Genomic DNA, 23304 nt, shown 5'->3' with positions numbered 1-23304 from the left:
AAAAATAATTTTTTGTTTTATGTTTTCTGTAATTTCACTAAAGTCTTCTCAGAAGTCCAGAAGATAATTTGTTTTTTAAAAGTTTTATTGAAATATAACTGATATACAAAAATTGCACATATTTAATATTTCGATGAGTTTGGACATTGCAAACATCCATGATGTCATCACTATAATCCAGGTACTAAGCATATCAATCACTTTCCAAAATTTTCTTGTGTCCTTTTATTTGTGTGGTAAGAACACTTAACATGAAATCAATCCTCTTAACATATTTTAAAGTACACAATACCATATTATTAACTATAAGTACTCTGTTGTACAGCAGATCTTTAGAATGTATTCATCTTGTGTAACTGAAACTTTATACCCATTGAGACTTAATTCCCTATATTTCTCTCCCTGCCAGATCCTGGCAACCATCATTCTCTTCTCTTCTCTTCTAAGTTTGACTATGTTAGATACTTCGTATAAGTAGAATCATTCAGTGTTTGACTCCGTGAATGCCTTATTTCACTTAGTACAATGCCCTCCAGTTTCACCCATATTGCAAGTTCATTGTTCAGAGTACCAAAGAACTAAAAAAATTTTGGTTGTTGTTGTTGCTGTGATCTAACACATCACTTGGTATACTGTACAAAGCATGATTTTTTAAAAATAAGATCTGACAGGATATGTGCAATACTAAGGGACCACCACATTGTTATCAAAATATTCCCTTTTTTTGCCCATAAGATATTTTAATTGCAATTTCTGAATCAGCAAATGTTACTCAGCATCATAGAGCAATGAAAGCAATGATACAATAACCTGTGTTTGTTGCTGTGGTGTGCCCATGCTAATGCAATGGTTATTCTCTTTGGCTGAATATGACATCTTCTAAGGAGACAGAAAAATGGTGAAGATAATATATATGTCTCTCTACAGAAAAAAAGTATTACTGATGCCAATTTACCCACACCGTCATCTTTTGCTTTCAAAATAAATCTGAAAAATAAAATTGAGCTAATTTTCAATTAAGCATTTGTAAGATTTGGACTTTAATTTGAAGTTTGGTAAATTCAGGTTTAGTTTCAATTATAGGACCACCAGGCTTAAGTTACAGAATGGTTACTGAAAGACCATATTACACTAGAATATAAATTTAAAATGTTTACGAACAATTGCTTTTGCATGGGGCGCCTGGGTGGCTCAGTCGTTAAGCGTCTGCCTTCGGCTCAGGTCATGATCCCAGGGTCCTGGGATCAAGCCCCACGTCTGGCTCCCTGCTCTGTGGGAAGCCTGCTTCTCCCTCTCCCACTCCCTCTGCTTGTGTTCCTTCTCTCGCTGTGTCTCTCTGTCAAATAAATAAATAAAATCTTTAAAAAAAAAAAAAGCATTGTGGTCTGAAAATATGCAGGGAATGATCTCAATCTTTTGGTACCAGTTGGGACCTGATTTGTGACCTAGGATGTGATCTATTCTGGAGAATGTTCCATGGGCACTAGAGAAGAATGTGTACTCTGTTGCTTGGGATGGAATGTTCTGAATATATCTGTGAAGTCCATTTGGTCCAGTGTGTCATTTCAAGTCTTTATTTCCTTGTTGATCTTTTGCTTAGATGATCTGTCCATTTCAGTGAGGGGGTTGTTAAAGTCCCCCACTCTTATTTTATTGTTGTCGATGTGTTTCTTTGATTTTTTATTAATTGGCTTATATAATTGGCTGCTCCCATGTTAGGGGCATAGATATTTACAATTGTTAGATCTTCTTGTTGGATAAACCCTTTAAGTATGATATAGTGTCCTTCCTCATCTCTTATTATAGTCTTTGGTTTAAAATCTAACTTGTCTGATATAAGGATTGCCACCCCAGCTTTCTTTTGGTGTCCATTAGCATGGTAAATGGTTTTCCACCCCCTCACTTTCAATCTGGGGGTGTCTTTGGGTCTAAAATGAATCTCTTGCAGACAGCATATCAATGGGTCTTGTTTTTTATTCAATCTGATAGCCTGTGTCTTTTGATTGGGGCATTGAGCCCATTTACATTCAGGGTAACTATTGAAAGATATTAATTTAGTGCCATTGTATTGCCTGTAAGGTGACAGTTACTGTATATTGTCTGTGTTCCTTTCTGGTCTATGTCATTTTTAGGCTCTCTCTTTGCTATAGGACCCCTTTCAATATTTCTTGTAGGGTTGGTTTCATGTTTGCAAATATCTTTAGTTTTTGTTTGTCATGGAAGCTTTTTATCTTTCCTTCTCTTTTCAATAACAGCATAGCTGGATATAGTATTCTTGGCTGCATATTTTTCTCATTTAGTGCTCTGAAGATATCATGCCAGTCCTTCTGGCATGCTAGGTCTCTGTGGATAGGTCTGTTACCAATCTAATGTTTCTACCATTGTAGGTTACAGATCTCTTCTCCCAAGCTGCTTTCAGGATTTTCTCTTCATTTCTGAGACTCGTAAGTTTTACTATTAGATGTTGGGGTGTTGACTTATTTTTATTGATTTTGAGGGGGATTCTCTGTGCCTCCTGGATTTTGATGCCTGTTTCCTTCCTCAAATTAGGGAAGTTCTCTGCTATAACTTGCTCCAATATACCTTCTGCCCCTCTCTCTCTTTCTTCTTCTTCTGGGATCCCAATTATTCTAATATTGTTTCGTCTGATGTTATCACTTATCTCTCGAATTCTGCCCTCATGATCCAGTAGTTGTTTATCTCTCTTTTTCTCAGCTTCTTTACTCTCCTTCATTTGGTCTTCTATCTCACTGATTCTTTCTTCTGCCTCATTTAGCCTAGCAGTTAGAGCCTCCATTTTTGATTGTACTTCATTAATAGCCTTTTTGATTTCGACTTGGTTAGATTTTAGTTCTTTTATTTCTCCAGACAGGGTTTCTCTAATATCTTCCATGCTTTTTTAAGCCCAGCTAGTATCTTTAAAATCATCATTCTGAACTCTAGTTCCAACATCTTACTAATGTCTGTATTAATTAGGTCCCTGGCAGTCGGTACTGCCCCTTGTTTTTTTTTTTTTTTTTTGAGGTGATTTTTTCCATCTTGTCATTTTGTCCAGAGAAGAATAGACGAATGAGAGAACAAAATGCTAACAGGGTAACAACGACTCCAGAAAAATATACACTAAACAAATCAGAAGAAACCTGAAACCAGGGGAAAAGAAAGGGAAAGAAAGAAAAAAGAAAAAGAAAAAGATAAAAACAAACAAACAAAAAGAAACAGAATATGATCAGGCTGGTGCATAGATCAGTGCCACACAGTAGATTCTGGGCATATTTTGGTCTGTTAGAAGAAAGTGCCTCCCAAAATTTTAAAGAAAGAAAAACATATATGTACAAAAGTAAGCATAAATATGATGAAGGGATGGAATATGACTGTAAAGATGAAAATTATAAAAGATTTTATAAAAGGAATTGATAAGAAGTTGGTTGAAAAAAGAAAGAAGAGGATAAAAAGGGGAGAGGGAATGTGATCAGGCAGGAGACTAGAACAAAGCCATACACTAGAGATTTTCGGTATATTTTGGTCTGTTAGAAGAAACTGTATCCCAAAATTTTAAAGAGAGAACAATTTATATATATATACCAAAAATACAGTTAACTACTATGAAGGGATAGAATATGACTCTAAAAATGAAAAATAAAAAAAAATTTTTTACAAAAGGAATTGATAAGATGTTGGTTGAAAAAGGGAAATAGAAAAATTCAAAAAAAAAAAGAAAAAGAAAGTTAAAAAAAAATTAACTTTGAAAGACTAAAGAATCATGGGGAAAAAGCCATGAATTCTATGTGCAGTATTCCCCTAGCGCTTGAGTTCTGCTCTTCTCATTGATCGGTAAACTTGGTCTTGGCTGGCTGTTCTCGCTGATCTTCTGGGGGAGGGGCCTGTTGCCGTGGTTCCCAAATGTCTTTGCCGCAGGCGGAATTGCCCCGCCCTTGCCGGGTCTGGGCTAAGTAATCTGCTTGGGTTTGCTCTCGGGAGCTTTTGTTCCCTGCAAGCTTTCTGTACAGCTTTGGAGGATGAGAGTGAAAATGGCGGCCTCCCAATCTCCACCCCGGAGGAGCTGAGAACTCGGGGCCCCGCTCCTCAGTGAGCCCCCAGAGAAAAGCAGTCAGTCACTCCCGTCTCCCCGGTCTCCGGCCGCACTCCGTGCTCACCTGGCCTGTGACCGAGCGTTTCCATCTCTGGCACCCGACCCCGTGTGGAGTCTCCAAACTGAGCAGATCCCTGCGGTGTGCTCCCGTACCGCTCCTCCCGGGGGAGGAAGGGGAGTCTCCCCGGATCTGCCACTTGTTGGGTCCCTGCTGGAGGAGCAGTGGCCCGACTGTGCCTCGGATCACGGTTTATGGCAACCCCGAGCTGAGAGCCCACGCCTCAGCTCCGTCTCTGCAGCCGGCTTCCCCACTCCAATGCCTGGGAGCTCTGCTGCACTCAGGCACCCCCGGTCTTTCTGTGACCCTGAGGGTCCTGAGACCACACTGTCCCACGAGGGTTCCACCCCCCGCTTAGCCACTGGAGTGACGTCCCTCGGTGGAGCAGACTTCTAAAAGTTACGATTTTGTGCTCTGCTGCTCTATCACTTGGCAGAAGTGGCTGACGGAGGCCCCCTCCCCCGCCATCTATCCTCCCGAATATTGCCTCGGTTTCACTTCTCCACACATCCTACCTTCCAGAAAGTGGTTGCTTTTCTGTTCAGAGTTGCTGCTATTCTTTTCTTCGATCTCCTGTTGAGTTCATAGGTGTTCAGAATGGTTTGATCCCTATCTAGCTGAATTCCTGGGACCAGACGAAATTTAGGTCTCCTACTCCTCTGCCATCTTGCTCCTCCTCCTCTATGGCTATATAATTTTTTAAAATCAATTAACTTCGAGTCTTATCTACAGAAGACAATTCATATTTTCTTATATATAAGCAGTCAAAAGAATTGGTTATGGACATCTTCCCTTGGCTGGACTTTGTGTAAACATCTGGCTTCCATTCTCCACTTGCTATTTATCCACAGTCAAATGGTTATTACAAAATAAAACAATATCAGCATATGGAGAAGTACTGCTCTGTGAGGGTATATTCACATACATATAGAAACACCTCTATAGACTCACATATACTTCTAAAATAGAGCTGTCTGCTTTTTCTTCACTATATAATGAAAATCCTATTTGGACTACAATTTTACTTATGTTTTCTTTGAGATTCCTGCTATTCTAGTTTCCTGGAACTGGACTGAAAATAAATTTCTTCACCTTTTTTGGGGAGTGGGGGACTCCATCTATTACCAAATATTTTTTCATCATTCTCTGAATCTACACATGACACTACATTGTATGTATTAATTAACACACTTCAGGTTTCAGAACTGCATTTTTCACACTTAAATTTCTTAAAAGCCTAATCTAGTTGTTGCCTAGCACCACCTATTTGTCACAAACTGGGATCCACTTAAAATTTCCATATTCACACAGATGAAAATACTCAAAATTGCACCTTTAGTTGAAAAGCATGTCTCCGTTAATTATTTGCAACCATAAATTGCATTTTGCTACTCTCTGCTAAACTTGCCTCTTCTACATTAGGTTAAGGAAGGACTTTAAGCAATTATTTGCCAAAGGAAGTCCAGCAGCTTTTAGGGCACTTCCAGATCAATTTCTACCATACTCTTCCAACTTGGACTGCTTTTTCCCAACATGTATTTTATGTTCTCAGAGTTGTGTTTCCCTCAAAATATCTGTTCTTCTTGGTGTTTCTGACTTTACTGATTTCTTCTACCTGGAAATTCTCCTATCATCTACATCTCTTTAATCTTGCCCTTTCTTTCAAGCACAGCTCAAATATCAGCCCTTTTATGTTACCTTCCAGTTGTCTTGGCCAATAATTCTGAGCATCCATTACACTTCCTACCTGCCTGTGGCACTTTCTCCATTATGCCCTGAAGAAGGATTTGTGTATTTGGTCAAATCTTTCTTATAGGAATGGGAACTTCCTGAAGATATAGACTGTGTCTATTCAAGTCCTCTGCTCATTTTTTAATCAGGTTGTGTTTTTGATTTTAGGTCATGTGATGCATTCATTTTAGTGTGGCCCATAGTGCCTTGAAATGTGCTCAGTCAAGAAGTGTTTGTTGGAACAATTAATTCCAATCCACTGCCTTACTTACTTTGGTTCTCATGAATAGGAAATTAGATAAAACAGCATAGAAATTATTCTGTTCTGATTGCTGCTCTTCAGCCTGTATAGGAATGACTAAATGACAATTGCTCCTCATCTTTTTCTAGCATGTCCGAGACCCACCACTTGAATACTGGGCACATGTTTCCATGTTAAATAAACTTCTTTCCAGCAACTGGTTCTTGGTCCTCCATTCCATTCATGCTTGGATTCACTCAGTCTTATTTGTACTGATTCTCTTTGCTTATAGTCTCTCCTTTCTTACCTAATGTCTATGTAGTGGAGACCACGTATATCACATTTCACATTCAGAAGTGGTTTCTTGCTCTCAGTGCGCTTACTACGCTCTGAAGGCATTAGTGAATTATCTCCTGTACCCTGGTGCTTGCAGGTTAGGCGGTGACCCTGTTAGACTCATCCTTATATCTTCTGTGGTGACATACAGCACACAGTAATTAATAAATGCTCAGTTATTTGTGGTTGGAAAAAAAATTGGATCGATGATTTACGGTCAGCTCTTCATAGTCTTATGCATTACTTTAATCATTCTTTACCTTAGATATCAAAACCCTTTATTTTTCTTTTTTTCCTCTTTCTTCTATATATCCTACATATTACTTCTAGTCTCATCAAATTGGATTATTCTTATGGTCTCAAATGTACTCTGTGTCTAGAGTATACACCTTTCATACATAGCATTTTTGTGCTCACCCCAAACAATGAAATACTATAGCAATATACAGTCAATAATGTAATCGTTAAAACTGTGGGCCCTCAAGTAGATGGGCCTGGGTTTGGATCCTAACTTTGTCTCTTATTTTATCATCTTGTTTTCTGTTTTTGTGTAATTTACTTAATTTTGTTTCCTCCTCATCAACTGAGGGTAATAATAAGATCTACTTCTTAGGATAAAAAAAATTTACCTTCTGAGAGATAAATGCAACCATGTATGCAAATTGCTCATATTTTGTTTTAAACAAACTACCGGTAAATGGTAGTCATTATTAGGTTAGAGATGGTTGTTCTCAAGGACTTTTCCATCCTATTAAGTGGCATGAGCTAAGGATCTCTGAGACAAATTAACTCACAAAAACCCCCTTTAGGATAATAAAAATGACCAGAAGGACAGGGTGAATCAGAGAGCAAAACAGAAGGCATGGTTAAAGTTCCTTCCTTTGGCTTCTTGACCACTTTGCATGTTCTGTATGGTACCTGCAATGATGAGAACTCAATAACTTATTAATTCATCAAAGTCTGAAAAAAATAAAACTAGAAACCAGAAATAAATTAGTGACTACCTCCACACATTTGCTTTTTAATTTTATGATCATTATAAAATTTTTATGTGTTAAATGTCTAAAGCTGGAATTGTCTTTTGAAGGCTACGTTGCAAATGAAGACAAGGATGCACCTATCCCTGGTTTTGTTGCATACATTTCTAAAAACAAGAAACCACTTACTTTAGCATCAAAATATTCTTGTGTGAAGTTGGTAAAATTTGAATTACTTAGAGATCATTATTAAACTTTCTTAGCTCCTTTGGTGGGGTGGCATTTATTGCATTTGTTTTGAAAGGCAATTGCTTTTCTTGTTGTGCCCTTGGAATTCTTCAGAGGTGGTTTTAGAATGGCGGTGGCTTGCTGTATGGAGTATTTCTTTCCTCGGTCCAAACGCTATTGATTATTATCTCTTGTATTTTTGGGGCAAACTTATGCTCTCCTGATAGGAGCCAGCCAAACATTTGTAAAAATCAAATAGCATAACAACTACATTGATTTAGAAATACAAGGAATTGGTTTTGATTCAGTCTCTAACTGTAATCTTTAGGGATGGCATGCTTTCACCTTGGATTTTTGACTGCCTTTGATTCAAATGTTGACAGTAAATAACCTTGTCTGATTCAGTTCAAGTTCTCCTGACACTGGTTTTTCTGGCTTGTTTGCCTCTGTCTCAAATTGAGCTTAGGCATTATTCACAAATCTGGTATGATTCATTACTCAGGTTATAGAAAAGGCATTCACATTCCTCTCTAAGGCTGTCACCATGAAGCCCACAGAGGAAAAAAAAATAAAAGACTTCCAGTAATTGGGTGGAGCAAGGTGTGGGTCTGAGACCTTCCTTAACCATTCTAAAAGAAGTCATTTTAGTGGAATGAACTCATGTTGTGGGGTGGGAGAGGTGGTACCTTATTTTTAATTTTAAGGGGATTTACACCACATTCTTCCTTCTTAACAAAACAGTGGCAGCAATAAGGGCATTACCTGCCAACATAAGCTGATGTAAAACAGACTTGAAGAACTCCCTCCATTGTCTATGCTAAAACACCCACTCATTATACACCCTCCAGTTGTGATGAAGGATCCGATTTTGCTGTAAATGTCAGCCAAAGCCTGGTTTGTTTTTTCCCCGTCAGGATTTCAAAGGTTACTCAAAACAATGTTTCACAGAAATTGTAAAGAGACGGAGATTTTCCTAATGAGAATCTGATCTCTGTGACTTGCTTTTTATTATAACGTTCTTATACGCAGGCTTCTGTTGACTCACCCTTCAATAGTTAACCTCTGAAGTCAGCATTGGAAGTCTGGCTTATATGTAAACTAACACCAATTTGTGGCCAGCAAAATATGATTTCAAAGGCCAGTTACTTTAAGAAAAACAAGCTATTTTTTTTAAGCTGAAAAAGAGCACCACAAACCATAATCGGATGTGCAGTATTTTTCCTGTATTTAAAATATCAGTGTACCATTTTATAGCCAATTAATCCTTCAAATAACAAAGAATCATAAGGGATGACTGCTATTGTGTTTTGATCATACTGAGTTAGGGAAATTTGAAGCTTTGGGGACAAAGACTTCTTTTTCTAAACACAGCAAAATCACACCTTGTATTCACCCATTCAGCAATTATTTATTGTTTTCTCTTGGTTTGTGTTCAATCACGCTGTCAACAATTTTGTACATGACTACGCAATAAGAATGACAAGGCACATTGGTATTGGAATCTTCTTATTAAATTCTAAGTAGAGATCAATGAACTGGTATGAATGGTGGTAGTTCCGTCCTTTATGACATGGGCCTAGGGGGCGGGGGGGTGAGGCTAAAGGGTAGAATATAGAGGGTGGTTAGCCCTAATGCAATACTTTGGGAAAGTCCCCAAATCTGAATGTTTCAGAAATTGTTTCAGGCAATTCTATTGCCGCTAACATTAGAATGAGATGAAGAGCAAAATAATTCATGGGATCTGTCTTCCCAACTTATCCCAACAGGTTTTCTTGAATATAGTGTTCATTCCCTCTTCTTTCCTCTTTGTGTTATTGTCCCTGGAAGATGGTTTCTTCAATACTGCCCAACTAATCTGTACCGTTTTTATTGCACCAGGCAGTGTTCTAGTTTCTACTTAAATACTAACCAGATTACTTCACTTCTCATTAGTTCTGGCTACCTCTGAAATCCTAGAACACTGGTCACTACTGGTGATATTAGCACCTCTTGTTCTATTTGTCTTGTCTAGCAGGTGGGAGAGTAAATTCCTTGAGTTCATGAAGTGAGATGGTTCAGCATATATATCATATTTTTATCTTCTCTATCTTCCACTGCAGGCATGGTGAGTGAGTGTGTAATAGAAATCAGTTAGAAGACACTTAATGATTACCTTGTTTAACTCTACAATTTTCCCAATAAGGGGTTGTTGAACACCCCTGGAAACATAGAATTTATGAATCATGGAGGTAGTCCATCTCATTATTTTGCAGCACTAATTGTTATAAAGTTTTCCCTATTCAGAGCAAAGCTCTCCTTTCGTTGTACTGAATGAAGCATCATTGCCAATAATTTTTAAAGTCATATTTCCAGGGCAGAAATGCTGAAAGCAGACAATACATCTGCACCTCTGATAAATCCAGATTTCCAGTCATTTAACTTGGAGACACAGCAAACCAAAATGTGCTCTCTGGGCTTGGATAAATACGAAATTAGATGCATTTTGTTACACAAGTGCTATTTCATTAGTGGTGCTTATTTTTTGCTGTTACTCTCCTGGAGAGTTCTTTTTAGCAGATGGAAATGAAAAGCACAAGCAACACATAAAGAGAGGAGTTTCTTACCTTAGATGAAATAAGAAACTATGACCTATGAAGCCTTCCAGGTAATGCAAAGTAGAAAAGCATTAAACACAGGACAAAAATCCTACGTTTCAAATCAGTTTCAAAAGTTCCAACCAAATATTTAATTGAAAGGATGAGGTTTTGTAGACTTCTCACTTAAAAAAAAATGAAGGCCATGAACCAATCAGTCTCTCTCTGTTTTTAATCACTTGCAACACTGATACTGAATGATAAAATCATAAGGGCCTTTTATGGCTCTCTACGTGTCATTCAATCTAAAATTTTTTTGTAATATAGTTTGTATTTTTGCCAGCATAAAAAGGCCAGTGGTCAGTATGGGCAATTTTGCTTCTTAATAGAGCTCAAAGAAATGCTAAAAGCAAATAATAATGCGGTGGTGATTCTTTTTTGGTCTGTTCTCTTTAAACAGACAAGTAGTGAAATACAGTGAAAAACTGAAAACAAGACAAGTTTTCTATGATGTGAAATTTTTCTAGTTGCTGGTTTATTGTAAATTTCCAGGTACACTTTCCAAATATAAATCCTTAAATCATGTTATCTCTTCATTAGGACCAAAACCAAAACCAAAACAAAGCCCTGCAAATATGCATTTAGGTGTTCAATTACACACGTGCTCTCGACAGGTACCTTGCAAAACTAGAGTGCGTATTGTCTATTGTGAGCAATTTTCCTTACACAGAATACTAGGGGAAAAAACAAAAAGCTAAATAACTAGAAGAGCATATGGAAGTTCATGGAAAATACTGTGGAAAATCCCAGGACAAATGACCAATGCTCCGTTGGAAATAGTTAGATACACACTGGGGACATAGAGACTACTACATTTTGTTTGGAAAATATTAGTTCATGATTAATAGTCTTATAGCATTTTAAACCAGGGATGTAGCCTTACATTTCTTTAAGAAAAACCATGCTTTTGTCTCCTCTAGGTGAGAATGCTAACAAGGCACAAACAATGAGAAACTGAAAGGCTGCAGGTTTGAATGCGGAACAATCCGAACACCACTGGTAGTTTCTTTCAGGGTCTTGTACCTGAAACCTGGTCCCACAGCTTCCTTCCAAGGAGGCTACAAATTACAAAACAGTGCTGCCTGCCCGACCAGCGAGCGCTTGCAGCAGCATCATTCCCATAATGTAATCTTTCTCACAGAAGGAAGGGTTATTAGGGGACTTAACGAAGGGGGCGCATGAGGTGGTCACGAGATGGATGTCGGTGACAATGATTCCTTGCCGATACCCTCTATTAAATCTAGACTTCCTGCCACTCACTGATCAACTTGCACAAAACCTAATGACAAATAATTCAACCAGGCTTCCAAATCGTTGTGTCTGTATTGATGAATCCTGAGGGGGTCTTCCTGCTTAAAGTTGTGATGTGAATGGCAGTGAAATCCACAGCCCTGATACTCAGGATCTCCACCAGCAGTGTGGAGGACCATTAGTTTTATTTGGTATCTCCAGAAAGATTCAACCTTTAAAAAAAAAATTTTTAATGGAGTTTATTGCACCAAAAATATTGGAAAATAGAGTAATACAAACAAAGAGAAAAAAAAAAACAACGTATTATGGGGCGCCTGTGTGGCTCAGTTAAGCATGAGACTCTTGATCTTGCTCAGTTCTTGATCTCAGGGTCGTGAGTTCAAGCCCCCCACTAAGCTCCATGCTGTGCATGGAGCCTACTTAAAAAAAGAAAACAACTCCCTATATTTTTGTTTATTTCTAGTAGGAATGTTTTCTATTCAAGTTCTAGACTATTTTTTCAAAATAAAATTTATTGAGTATAAAGATATAGTTTTTCTAAAAGGGCACATCAAGTCATACTCTGCTAAGAACTGCTCACATAAAGGAAAACAAACAAGCAAAAATGATTTCTGCTCCTAAAAGCTCAGAGGTAGCAAGTTTTTAATCCTCTAATGTTTTCTTGTAAAAGTTGTCACCACCCTGAAATAAACTTGAGGATGTATATCCTACATCTCTAGCTTTGTTTCTTAGCTTATCAAGACTGCCAGTAGAAGGAACACTTTCTTTCCCAGGAAGTGAAGCAACTGTATTTTAGTTTTGCATACATTATTCTAACAACGAGATGTAGGTAAGGCTTTTCCAAGAAAAAGCAATTCAAGTCTTCTGGTTCAATTTGGCCAAGTAAATTCATGTTGTTTGTATCTCTCATCTCTCACTGCCAAAATTCTATGAAAAAGTTAAGATAAAATATGTGTTAATTAAAGGAATTTATCCACAATCATGACATGATGGGCAAAAATAAGACTATCATGACTGCATCTGAAATATTGAGATACCTCTGGGAGATTAAGGCAGATGAACATAAAAACTATGAGACAGAGGGAAAGAGGAAGAGAGAGGATCACTATAGAGGTAAGATTAGTGCTTTCTATCAAAACTCCAGGAAAAATGCTGAACTTGGAGACAACAATTTCAAAGAGGTCTCTATCAGAGTAATTACATATGAGGCTATTGGCCAAGGGTCAAGGAAAAGAGGAGTAGGGAGCACAGAAATAAAAGAGCCAGAAGGGTCTCTGCAAAGCCAATAATATGAAGAAGAAGAAGAGAGGTGAAATTAGAACAATGACCCACAAGAAATAGATATAATGGTAAAACAAAAAACAAAAATTTCAAGAAGTAAAAAAAAAAGAAAATTCTAATTTGTACTTTTAGGGAAAACCAGAGGAGTGTACATACATCAAATATAAGCAGACTGCTATGAAAAAGAATGATTGGCAAATATTTCTTAGATATTGAAATATGATGGCCAAAATTAAAAGTTTAATAGAAGGGCTAAATAATAACAGTCTATTGTTGAAGACTATTATAAACTGAATGTTTGTGTCCCTCCCAAATTTATATGTTGAAACACTATCCCTTAATGAAATGGTATTAGAAGGTATTAGAAGGTAGGGACTTTGGGAAAGTAATCAAGTAATGAAGTTTAAATCAGATCATGAGGGTGAAGCCCTTATGATGAGAGGAGCCTTTTTTTTTTTTTTTTTTTTTTTTTTTTATAAGGGTCACAAGAGCTCTCTCTGCCATTTAAGAATCAGGGAGAAGTCAGCGGTCTGCACCCTGGAAGAGGGCCCTCTCCTCACTGTGCTGGCACCCTGATCGCGAACACCCAGCCTCAAGAGTTGTGAGAAATAAAATTCTGTTGTTTTGACACCTGTTCATGATATTTTGTTACGGCAGCTTGAGCTGGCTAAGACAAAGACTGAATTGGACATCAATAGAAAAGGATATCTTTCAAAGGTGAAAGGAGGCAAAACATCGAAGTACTAGAGAAAAGGTAATATCTCATAGCTAGTATCACTCAACAGGAGTTTCAGAACAAGATGAAAAGACATTAGGGGAAAGGCAATCAAAGGCAAGATATAAAATATACATTGAGATTAAGAAACTCATATCTTCCCACCAAGTGCTAGGCAGACCTCCTGTAATTTCTGAGCAATGAGAATAAAAGGAATAACCAAGAAGCAAGCCCCCTACTGTGGAGTGAGACTGAAGCTCTCATCAGACTTCTATGAAACGCACAATGCAGGAAGATAAAGATAAAGAAAGTCTTCAAAGTGCTAAGGGAAAACAGTACATATGCATAAAATACTATTTCAGATGTACTGGTACTTAGAAAGTATATACCCACTGTCTCTGCACAAAATTATTCCACAATAGAATCTGGTGAAAGGAAAAGTGAAAAAAGAAAGAGTGGGACATGCAATATAAGAAGAAGTGATGAGCAAAGAGAAAGCAAACCTGTAGGGATATCTAACCAATCTCTGCCAATATAAATCTGAAATTTAATACAATGTAAGAAAAGATTTCCAAACTGGTTGAGACATTATGCACATGCAAACAAACCAAACCAATCTGGGACTAAATTTCAATTTGATTTCAATTAAATATGTTGAAGAGGGTAGGTAATAAGATGACTGTCTTGTTTCAAGAGAGACAGCACAAATATAGTTCAATCCTTGATACCAAAAGACAAATTAAAATTCATTTTTAAAAAATTATGGGTACCTTCTGGAGAAAAATATACACATACACATAGTTTTAAACCCATGAGATGACAAAAGGAATAAAATAAATTAAATAATCAAAAACTACCAATAGGAAAATGAAATTTATATATAGTAAATATAAAACAAGCAGAGAAATGTCCAGGAAGAGTCAAACATATCAATAAACATAATAAATTGAATGAATTAAATCCTCCTATAAAAAGGCACGCATTTTAAAAATCCAATTTAAAAAATCAGTTACATTTCTTTCATTACTAGATACACATAACAGATGAATTACCCAAAATGAATGGACAAAATAAACCTATTAATACCTGCAGTGGTGGTAGTAATAACTCATTAAATAAGTTTCTGAATGAAAAGCATTCAGTTGGACTGAGCATGATAACTCAGTGTTAAAAGATGAAATTTATCAAGAAGTTATAACAGTGATGTGTGTTTATGCTCTAAATAATATGAAATTAAAATTTATAAGAGCGCCTGCGTGGCTCAATGGGTTAAGTGCTGGACTCTTGCTTTCAGCTCAGGTCATGATCTCGGGGCTGTGAGATCCAGCGTGGAGCCTGCTTAAGATTCTCTTTCCCCCTCTGCTGCTCCTCCCCCCCCCCCCCCCGGCTGCACATTTGTGCGCTCTCTCTCTAAAAATAAATAAATAAATAAATAAATAAATAAATAAATAAATAAATAAAATTTGTAAAGCAAAACCGTTAGATGTAAGAAGAAATTCACAAAACCACAGTATAGTGGCTTATAACTCTAATGATGACTGTACCACCGATTTTCAGCAGTTTATAATTAATCGTTCCTCTTCTGTGAGTACTGTGCTATTTTTCGCAGGCTGCTTTCAGAATTTTTCAGTCTTCTGTTTCTTTCTTTTTTTTTTAAAGATTTTATTTATTTATGAGAGAGAGAGCGAGGGAGCCCAAACAGGGGGAGGGGCAGAGGGACAAGCAGACTCGCTGCTGAGCAAGGACCCCAACACTGGGCTACATCCCAGGACCCTGGGATCATGACCTGAGCCGAAGACAGACACTCAACGACTGAGCCACCCACGCGTCCCTCTGTCTTCTGTTTTCCCTTTTGTTTACTCCGTTAGGATTTGGTGTGCTCCTTCCTCCTCAAACAAAAAAATTCTTAATTAGAATATGCTTTAGAATTTCAGACTTGATTTCCCCGTAGGTGTAGAAATTCTTGTTCTTAGCACTGAATATTTTTGGTATTGCATTCTTGCTCTTCTGTGGGACTGCAACTGCACATACTGTTAGACTCTATCATATATCCTGCTTGGCTCTTACCTGCTTTTCTCTTTAATCTTTTCTTTTCCTCTATAAACTGGAGTCTGGCTGATTTATTCTAATCTATTTTTTCAATGTACTCATACTCTTTTTTTTCTAAATTAATAGTTTTGGAATTTTATTTTTTCTAGTTTTATTAAGATATAACTGAATGTAACAAGGTATAAAATTAAACTACAATGTAATCATTTGATATATGTGTATATTGTGAAAAGATTATGTCAGTGTTGTTAGCATCCACTACATCATGTATTTACAATTATTTCTTCCTGCAATGAGAACTTTTAAGATCTACTCTTTTAGCAACTTTCAGATATAAAATGCGATGTTGTTAACTATAGTCACTATGCTGTACATTACATGCCCAGAACTTATTTATTTTATAAGTGGCAGTTTGTACATTTTGACCCCCAGCCCCCATCGCCTGCCTCTAGCAACCACCAAACTGTTCTCTGTTTTTGAGTTCAGTTTTTTTAGATTCCATATATAGGTGAGATTATACAGTATTTGTTTTTCTCTGACTTATATATGTGTATATATATATGTATATATATATAAGTGTATGTATATATTTGTATATCTTCTTTGCAAAAATGTCTATCAGCTCCTCTGCCCGTTTAAAAATATTTTTTTGCACTATTGAGTTATATGGGTTCTATACATATTTTGGATATTAACCCCTTATCAGATATATGATTTGCAAATATCTTCTGCCATTCTATAGGTTGCCTTTTGATTTTGTTGATGGTTTCCTTTGCTGTGCAGAAGCATTTTAATTTGAAGTGGTCTTACTTGTTAATTTTTGGTTTTGATGTCTTTGCTTTTGGTGACAAATCCAAAAGCCTATTGCTAAGACCAATGTCAAGGAGCTTAACCCCCAGGTTTTTTTCTAGAAGTTTTATGGCTTCAGATTTTATATTCAAATCTTTAATCCATTTTGAGTTGATTTTTGTGCAGTTTCATTCTTTGACATGTGCCTGTCCAGTTTTCCCAACACCATTTGTTGAAGACACAGTTCTTTCCCCATTATACATTCTTGACTCCCTTGTCATAAATTAATTGACCATGTTTGCATGGGTTTATTTCTGGGATCTCTATTCTGTTCCTTTGATCTCTGTGTCTGTTTGTATGGCAGTATCATACTGTTTTGATATAGCTTTATAGGGAGACACAGAAAGAGGAAATAACTCTCATGAATAATAAGAGAGGAAACCTGGGTTTGAAATCAGGAGGTGTGATGCCTCCAGCTTTGTTCTTCTTTCTCAAGATTGCTTTGGATATTTCAGGGTCCTTTGTGGCTCCATACCAAATTTAGGATTGTTTAGTCTATTTCTATGAAAAATGCCATTGGAATTTTGGTAGAGATTGCAATGAGTCTGTAGATTGCTTTGGGTAGTATGGACATTTTAACAACATTAATTCTAATCCATGAGTGTGAAATGTCTTTTGTTTTCTATTTATGTTTTCTTCAATTTCTTTTATCACTATCTTGCGGTTTTTAACATACAGATATGTTACCTCCTTGGTTAAACTTATTCCTAAGTATTTAATTCTTTTTGATGCAATTGTAGATGAGATTGCTCTCTTAATTTCTCTTTGTTGACTCGTAGAAACACAACTGATTTCTGTATATTGATTTTAAATCCTGTGACCTTTCTGAATTCATTAACTAGTTCTAATAGGTTTTTTTTGTAGAGTCTTTAGGGTTTTCTACATGTAATATCATGTCATCTGCAAATAGTGACAATTTTCTTCGCCCTTTCTAATTTGTATGCGTTTTATTTACTTTTTCTGTCTAATTGCTCTGGCTAGCACTTCTAGTAGTATATAAAAGTGATAAGAATGAGCATTCTTGTATCTTTCCTGATCTTAAAAGAAAAACTCTTAGCTTTTCACTGTTGAGTATAATGTTAGCTGTGCGTTTGTCATGTATGGCCTTTATTATGTTGAGGCACATTCCCACTATTCCTAGTTTGCAGAGAGTTATTATGAATGCATGTTGAATTTTGTCAAATGTTTTTTCTGTGTCTATTGAAATGATCATGACTTTTATCCTTCATTTTGTTAATGTGATCTATGACATCGATTGATTAGCAGATGTTGAACCATCCTTGAATCCTAGGGATAAATCCCACTTGATCCTGCTGTAGGATTCTTTTAATGTATTGTTGAATTCAGTTTGCTAATATTTTGTTGAAGATTTTTGCATCTGTGTTCCTTTGGGATACTGTCCTGTAATTTTCTTTTCTGATAGGATGTATTTGGGAACACATTGAACATCTTATGAAATGGGCTGGGGTTCTCCATTTGGAGATGGCAAAAGGCAGGAAAAAAATGTATGCTAATTTGGTCAAATTTAAAACTTTTCTTTAAACCAAATAACAGCTGATAATTTTGCTTTTCAGAACTAGAGTTCAGAATAATTGTTTGGTTTTATTAGTGTGTAGTTAGGTCCAGCCAGTGTTTCCATTTCAACTGAACAAGTGTTTTTAATTTAGTGTGTGATTTGGGGTACTTCAGAGCTCTTGGAGCCATCTAAATTACTAACTGTTCATCTATTCCACATGACTTGATTCTATAAAACTAATTATATCTATCCACATACATACACAGCTAGAATTTGCCTCTATTAGATACAATGTTGAAAATGATCCGAAAGTTTGTTTGGCTTCTGTATCTCCCAGTGCTGGACTAGGCAAGCTGAAAGAAAGTGATTTATTTTCTAATAGGCCTGTTACTTGGATGTGGAAATAGGCCATCTTATTTTTTCATTTTTTCCCAGACATTATTTTCTTTTTTATGACTATTAGGTTCTTTCTCTTTGCTTAGCTGTTGAGTGTAGGAAGTAGGTCAGTGCTTCGTTTTCAAAAGGACAAAAGAAAAGAAAAAGAAGCTGTCTTTAATTTGACATCACAGTGCTTAATATGGTCCTATTTGCATGCTCACTCTTTAATAGACTGTTTACTATAAAAAAATGTGGGAAAACATAATCCTAAGTCAAGCACGAAGACTTAAAGAGCAAACTATAACAAGGCAAGATATAGAATCATTCATTTTGTTCACAGCTAGAAAACCCTTGGGGAAGGCAGAATGAGCTGTAGTTTTGCACGGGCTGTGGGGCCAGTGGCTTGGTGCAAATGCAGGTTTCCTCTCTTATTATTCATGAGAGTTATTTCCTCTTTCTGTGTCTCAGCCTTCCTCATTCACATAGTGAAGTTCATATTAGGGGTGACCTTGTAGAGCTCTCGTGCCTGACCCAAAGCAAGTTCTCAGGGAATATTCGCTATTGCTGTGGACTTCAAGCCCTCAACTTTCAGACGAGGAAACTGATCTAGAGGGATAAACAAATTTGGCAAAGCTAGGACTCCAGTTCTCGTTCTCTGATTTTCATCCACCCAAGAAGGTTGCTAAAGAGTGTTAGGACAAATCCTTTCCATTGAAGAAAATAAATTCTGCTTTTACTTAGGAGAGAATTGTCTGATCTATAAAGTAACATGGAGCATGTCTAATTTGGAGGCATCTGGGAATCTACAATAGACAAATATTTGAAAATGAAAGATTTTTTTGCACATACATATTTCTGTTTGGCAAGTAAAAAAATCAAAGTGAATATCTGCTTATGTTGACCATATAGATTACACATAAGAGCCTAAAGTATGCATTGCAAAAAGAAGAAACTTTTATGTCTCCTGACACTACTCCATATACTATGCTACTTCTGGCAACAAAGTATCAGGTTCTAGATAAACAATTCCACCCAGACTTTTGGGACAATGGTATTTAATATCATTTTAATTTTTTTCACCCTAAGCAATGCATTATGAAATATGGTTTAGAGTTTAAACTGAGATAAACCTTTTAATGAGTAGGACACAAAAAAATGATGTCAGACTATATATATAGATATATAGTCATTTTTTTAATTTGGAAAATAAAGACAGAGATAGTTCTTCATGTTCAGTAAGCATGTGTAGACCATTCTTTCTATATACATCATCATTTCTTTAAGAAACCAGAGCATGCTACATGAATAGACCTTCCCATAGGGCCTCAATTTTAATTTTCCAGAGTTTGGGGAAACAATATCCATCAAGTTCCTTCAACTGTTGAGAATAATGCTGTTTTTGTCACACACAAGGTCTATTTTGAGCTCAAATGTACACACTGACTTTAGACTATAGGCTTGCAGACCTGTCAGCACAATGCCCCATTACAAATTGTCCCTTTAGCAAGATGACTTCATTTTAGCAGCCTGTTCTGGTTTCTACATCCTTCCAGGTTTCACAGTTCAGTGCAGTCAAACAAGGTGATGGCATTTTTAAGGCTCTAGATTTTATTGGTCTACGAATAAAGGTAGGTGGCCAGGTATTATTTCAGGATTTCAGTTGGCAATCTGGGACTAAATTTAAGCACACTGAGACTAAGAAGGTTGTGATTTTTTTTAATACTGGAAACATAAATAGTGGCATTTATGGAAATGGCTGCTATAACAGGAAGTGATTTCATATATCATTAGCTGAAATAAGATTATGGGAATGTCTAACTTTAATCTGAATGATCATTAAAACTTGGTACATACTATTTCTCAAGAAGAGTTGATTAGAATCCAACCAACCTCTATTTACATTTTGAGCCTTCTACTTATTGGATGTTAATAAAAACCCTATACTTTAATTATTTCACCTATTACTCACACATTTCTAATTTCCTACTGAGACATAATCTTATGTCTGGAACAGACACATATATGGCCCATAAACAGTCATGCCTACCTATTCTTTAGGTTATATGTATTTTTACCCAGGAATAAATTTTGCTCCAAAATGGACCATGCCCGCACGGGAGGAGAGTCAGATAAAGATGACAGTAATTGAGAAAAGCTAATGAAGAGACAGCTGGCATCCTAAGACATTAAAGGAATTCTCAGGCCCTAGTAAGAGTGCGTGACCAAAGAACAAACTTCAGGTTATAAAATAAATGAGTCATGGCGTTGTAATGTACAGCATAGGGAATATAGTCAACAATATCATAATAATTTTATATGGTGACAGATGGTAACTAGACTTATCATGGGAATGATTTTGTAATGTGTAAAAATGCCGAATAAATATGATGTACACCTGTAACTAATAGAGAATTTTATTTCAATTGTACTTCAATAAAAAAATCACTTAGGTTTTTAAATCTTTAATTTCCTCCCTTAAAATAGCAGCACCTAGTAGCATGTACTCATAGGGTGGTGAGTACGAAACGAGACAATGCATGCCAAGAGCTTAACGAAAAACAACAAAGATTGATCTGTTCTTCCTCTGTGACAAATACTCTGCCAAGTCCTTTCTGAATGTTCTATGCATTTTGCAAAAAAATATATAAGTAAAAGAAATAATTAAATGTGTAATGTCTACATATATCATATACATAATTTGAAAAGTATATGACTAACTAAATATGGACTGTTTCATGAATTTACGTGTCATCATCACACAGGGGCCACGTGAACCTTCTCTGTACCGTTCCAATTTTAGTTTATGTTCTGCCGGAGCCAACACGACCACCTGTAACTAAAAACTAAAGAAATGAATGTACAGGACTTGCTATTTTGTTTATTGTTCTCGGCTTTCCCTCAGTGATTTTATAATTCTCAGGTTAACTTTAATAATTAAACTTTCTTGCCTACTACTTTGTATAATTCTCTCCTTAGTTAACTGGATTCAGGGGCACACATTCTGTATGGGAATGCATTCTCAAAAGCAGAACTGGCCCAAAGTATCTAGTGGGAAGCCATTCTTTCTTATATCCAGTTTTGTCCTATGAGGGTATGCAGCTGTCCGAGTTTTGCTTTTGTTTCACAGATCATTTAGAACAATTCAAAACCAACAAAATACCAACAGTTTTAAAAGCAGGCTATTAGTAATGAAAAATCAAACTACCTGCAGTGAAAAACAAGCTCATTCTCAATGAGTCAACAAGAAAGAAATTTTGGACATCTCACAACTCTGCTTTGATAATTGAAAAATACAGCAGAATAAGAGTCCAGGTAAGTTTTTTTTTTTTTTTTTTAATAGAAATTTTAGGGCATTAAGCCCAATAGATAGGAGAACCACGGGCTCCAAATATTCTTAAGATGTTGGCATTCATTTAAAATATGGTTAATTCAGAAGACATTTATTGGCACAATAAACATTGATGTTCTCTAGGGTCCTGGTTATTCTTTTTTTTTTTTAGAAGATTTTATTTATTTATTTGAGAGAGAGAGCACAGAGGGTGAGTGAGAGGTAGAAGCAGACTCCCTGCTGAGCAGAGAGCCCAATGTGGGGTTCGATCCCAGGACCCTGGGATCATGACCTGAGCTGAAGGCAGACGCTTAACTGACTGAGCCACCCAGGCTCCTCTTTGGTTATTCTTATTCTAAACCTACTTATAGGCTAATAGGGCCTGATTTCTTGGTTTTATAAGTAATTCATAAATCTATAATCTCAATTTTTCACCTCCAGTTCAGTTTTTCTTCTGTGCTTTGTATCTAATACCCTACTCTATCAGTTCCACTCTTTTTAAGGAAGAAGTTTTTTGGATTTCATAATTACCACTAAGAATCAGAAATCTTGCCATTTAAATCTTTCCTAGGTGGCAGAAGAGACATTTGATTAGAAATAATTTGTTTTTAAGGTTTAAGTCTAAATGAAGACTAGCTTTCTCTTTTTTGTTTAGTTAGAAAAACACAAAATAGAGAATAACCCAATATTTTGTTGTATTTTCACTTTCGTTGGAAATAAAGTAATCTTAATTTCAAATAACAAATAAATCCTAGCACAATTAAATTATATTATGACACTAAATTTGTAGAACCGTAGAGTAAAACTAATATGGAGGAAGTTGTCAATAGAGGTTCTGTTTTAGATTCTTATTTTTCTGGATAATATCTATAGGTAAGCAGTGACTACTTATGTTAGTAAATTCAATATTTAATTCATTCGGCTAATATATTGTGTGAACCAATAGGGGATAATTTGTTGAATAAATAATTCAATAAACAAATGCTTAATGTGAAATGGTAGGGACACAGAGATAAATAAATAGTATAATTTAAGAAAGAGCAAGGTTATAACATCATACAATTACTGTTTTAACCTTGACCCTAAGGTTGATCTTTTCTTTAATCTGGCCTTCTCTTCCCTATCCTCTCCCTGGAAACAGAAACCCAATTTGAGGACTCTGAAGCCTTAGAAGAGGATAGAACCACTCTACAAAAACTGCTTGGTTCTTAGGATGTCTGAGTGGAGTAGTGTTTCCTGGGGGACCCGCGGTGAACTGTGAGGTGAATGAGAAAGAAACATTCATCATAATAAACCACTGGGATATTGGGTGGGCTGGATGCTACATCCATCCTATCTTGGCTCATACAATTACCTCAAAGGGTTGAGGTTAAGAGTAAAAAAGAAGATAATATTTAATGCACCAGCAGAGGTGCTCATGTAGTGAAAATACTATATCCAAAAATTCCCTTTACTTTATTTTCTGTAAAAGAAAAGAAAGTTCTTTTCTTTCTGCTGTATCTTAGTGACAGCATCTGTAAATCTGAAGTATATTGGACAATTTTTACTTATTATAATAAATAGCATTATTTACTTTGTGCCAGACAAAGTACCAAGCATGAATGGACGGTTACTTCTCTAACATCATGAAAAGATAACTGTCA

The 23304-nt window shown here is 36.3% G+C and overlaps 1 non-coding gene across 1 annotated transcript; it reads right to left on the bottom strand.

The window, feature by feature from the left end:
* Window positions 1–21050: 21050 nt before the first annotated feature.
* Window positions 21051–21155, bottom strand: LOC116643318. The gene has a single exon (XR_004301531.1). It is a non-coding gene; the product is annotated as a U6 spliceosomal RNA (small nuclear RNA).
* Between the last annotated feature and the right edge of the window lie 2149 nt (window positions 21156–23304).

The sequence above is a fragment of the Phoca vitulina genome, unplaced genomic scaffold (genome assembly GCF_004348235.1).
Source record: "Phoca vitulina isolate PV1807 unplaced genomic scaffold, GSC_HSeal_1.0 scaffold25, whole genome shotgun sequence".
Classification (NCBI taxonomy): domain Eukaryota; kingdom Metazoa; phylum Chordata; class Mammalia; order Carnivora; family Phocidae; genus Phoca; species Phoca vitulina.
The sequence above is the reverse complement of the archived record's forward strand: the minus strand, read 5'-3'. Positions and strand labels throughout refer to the sequence as shown.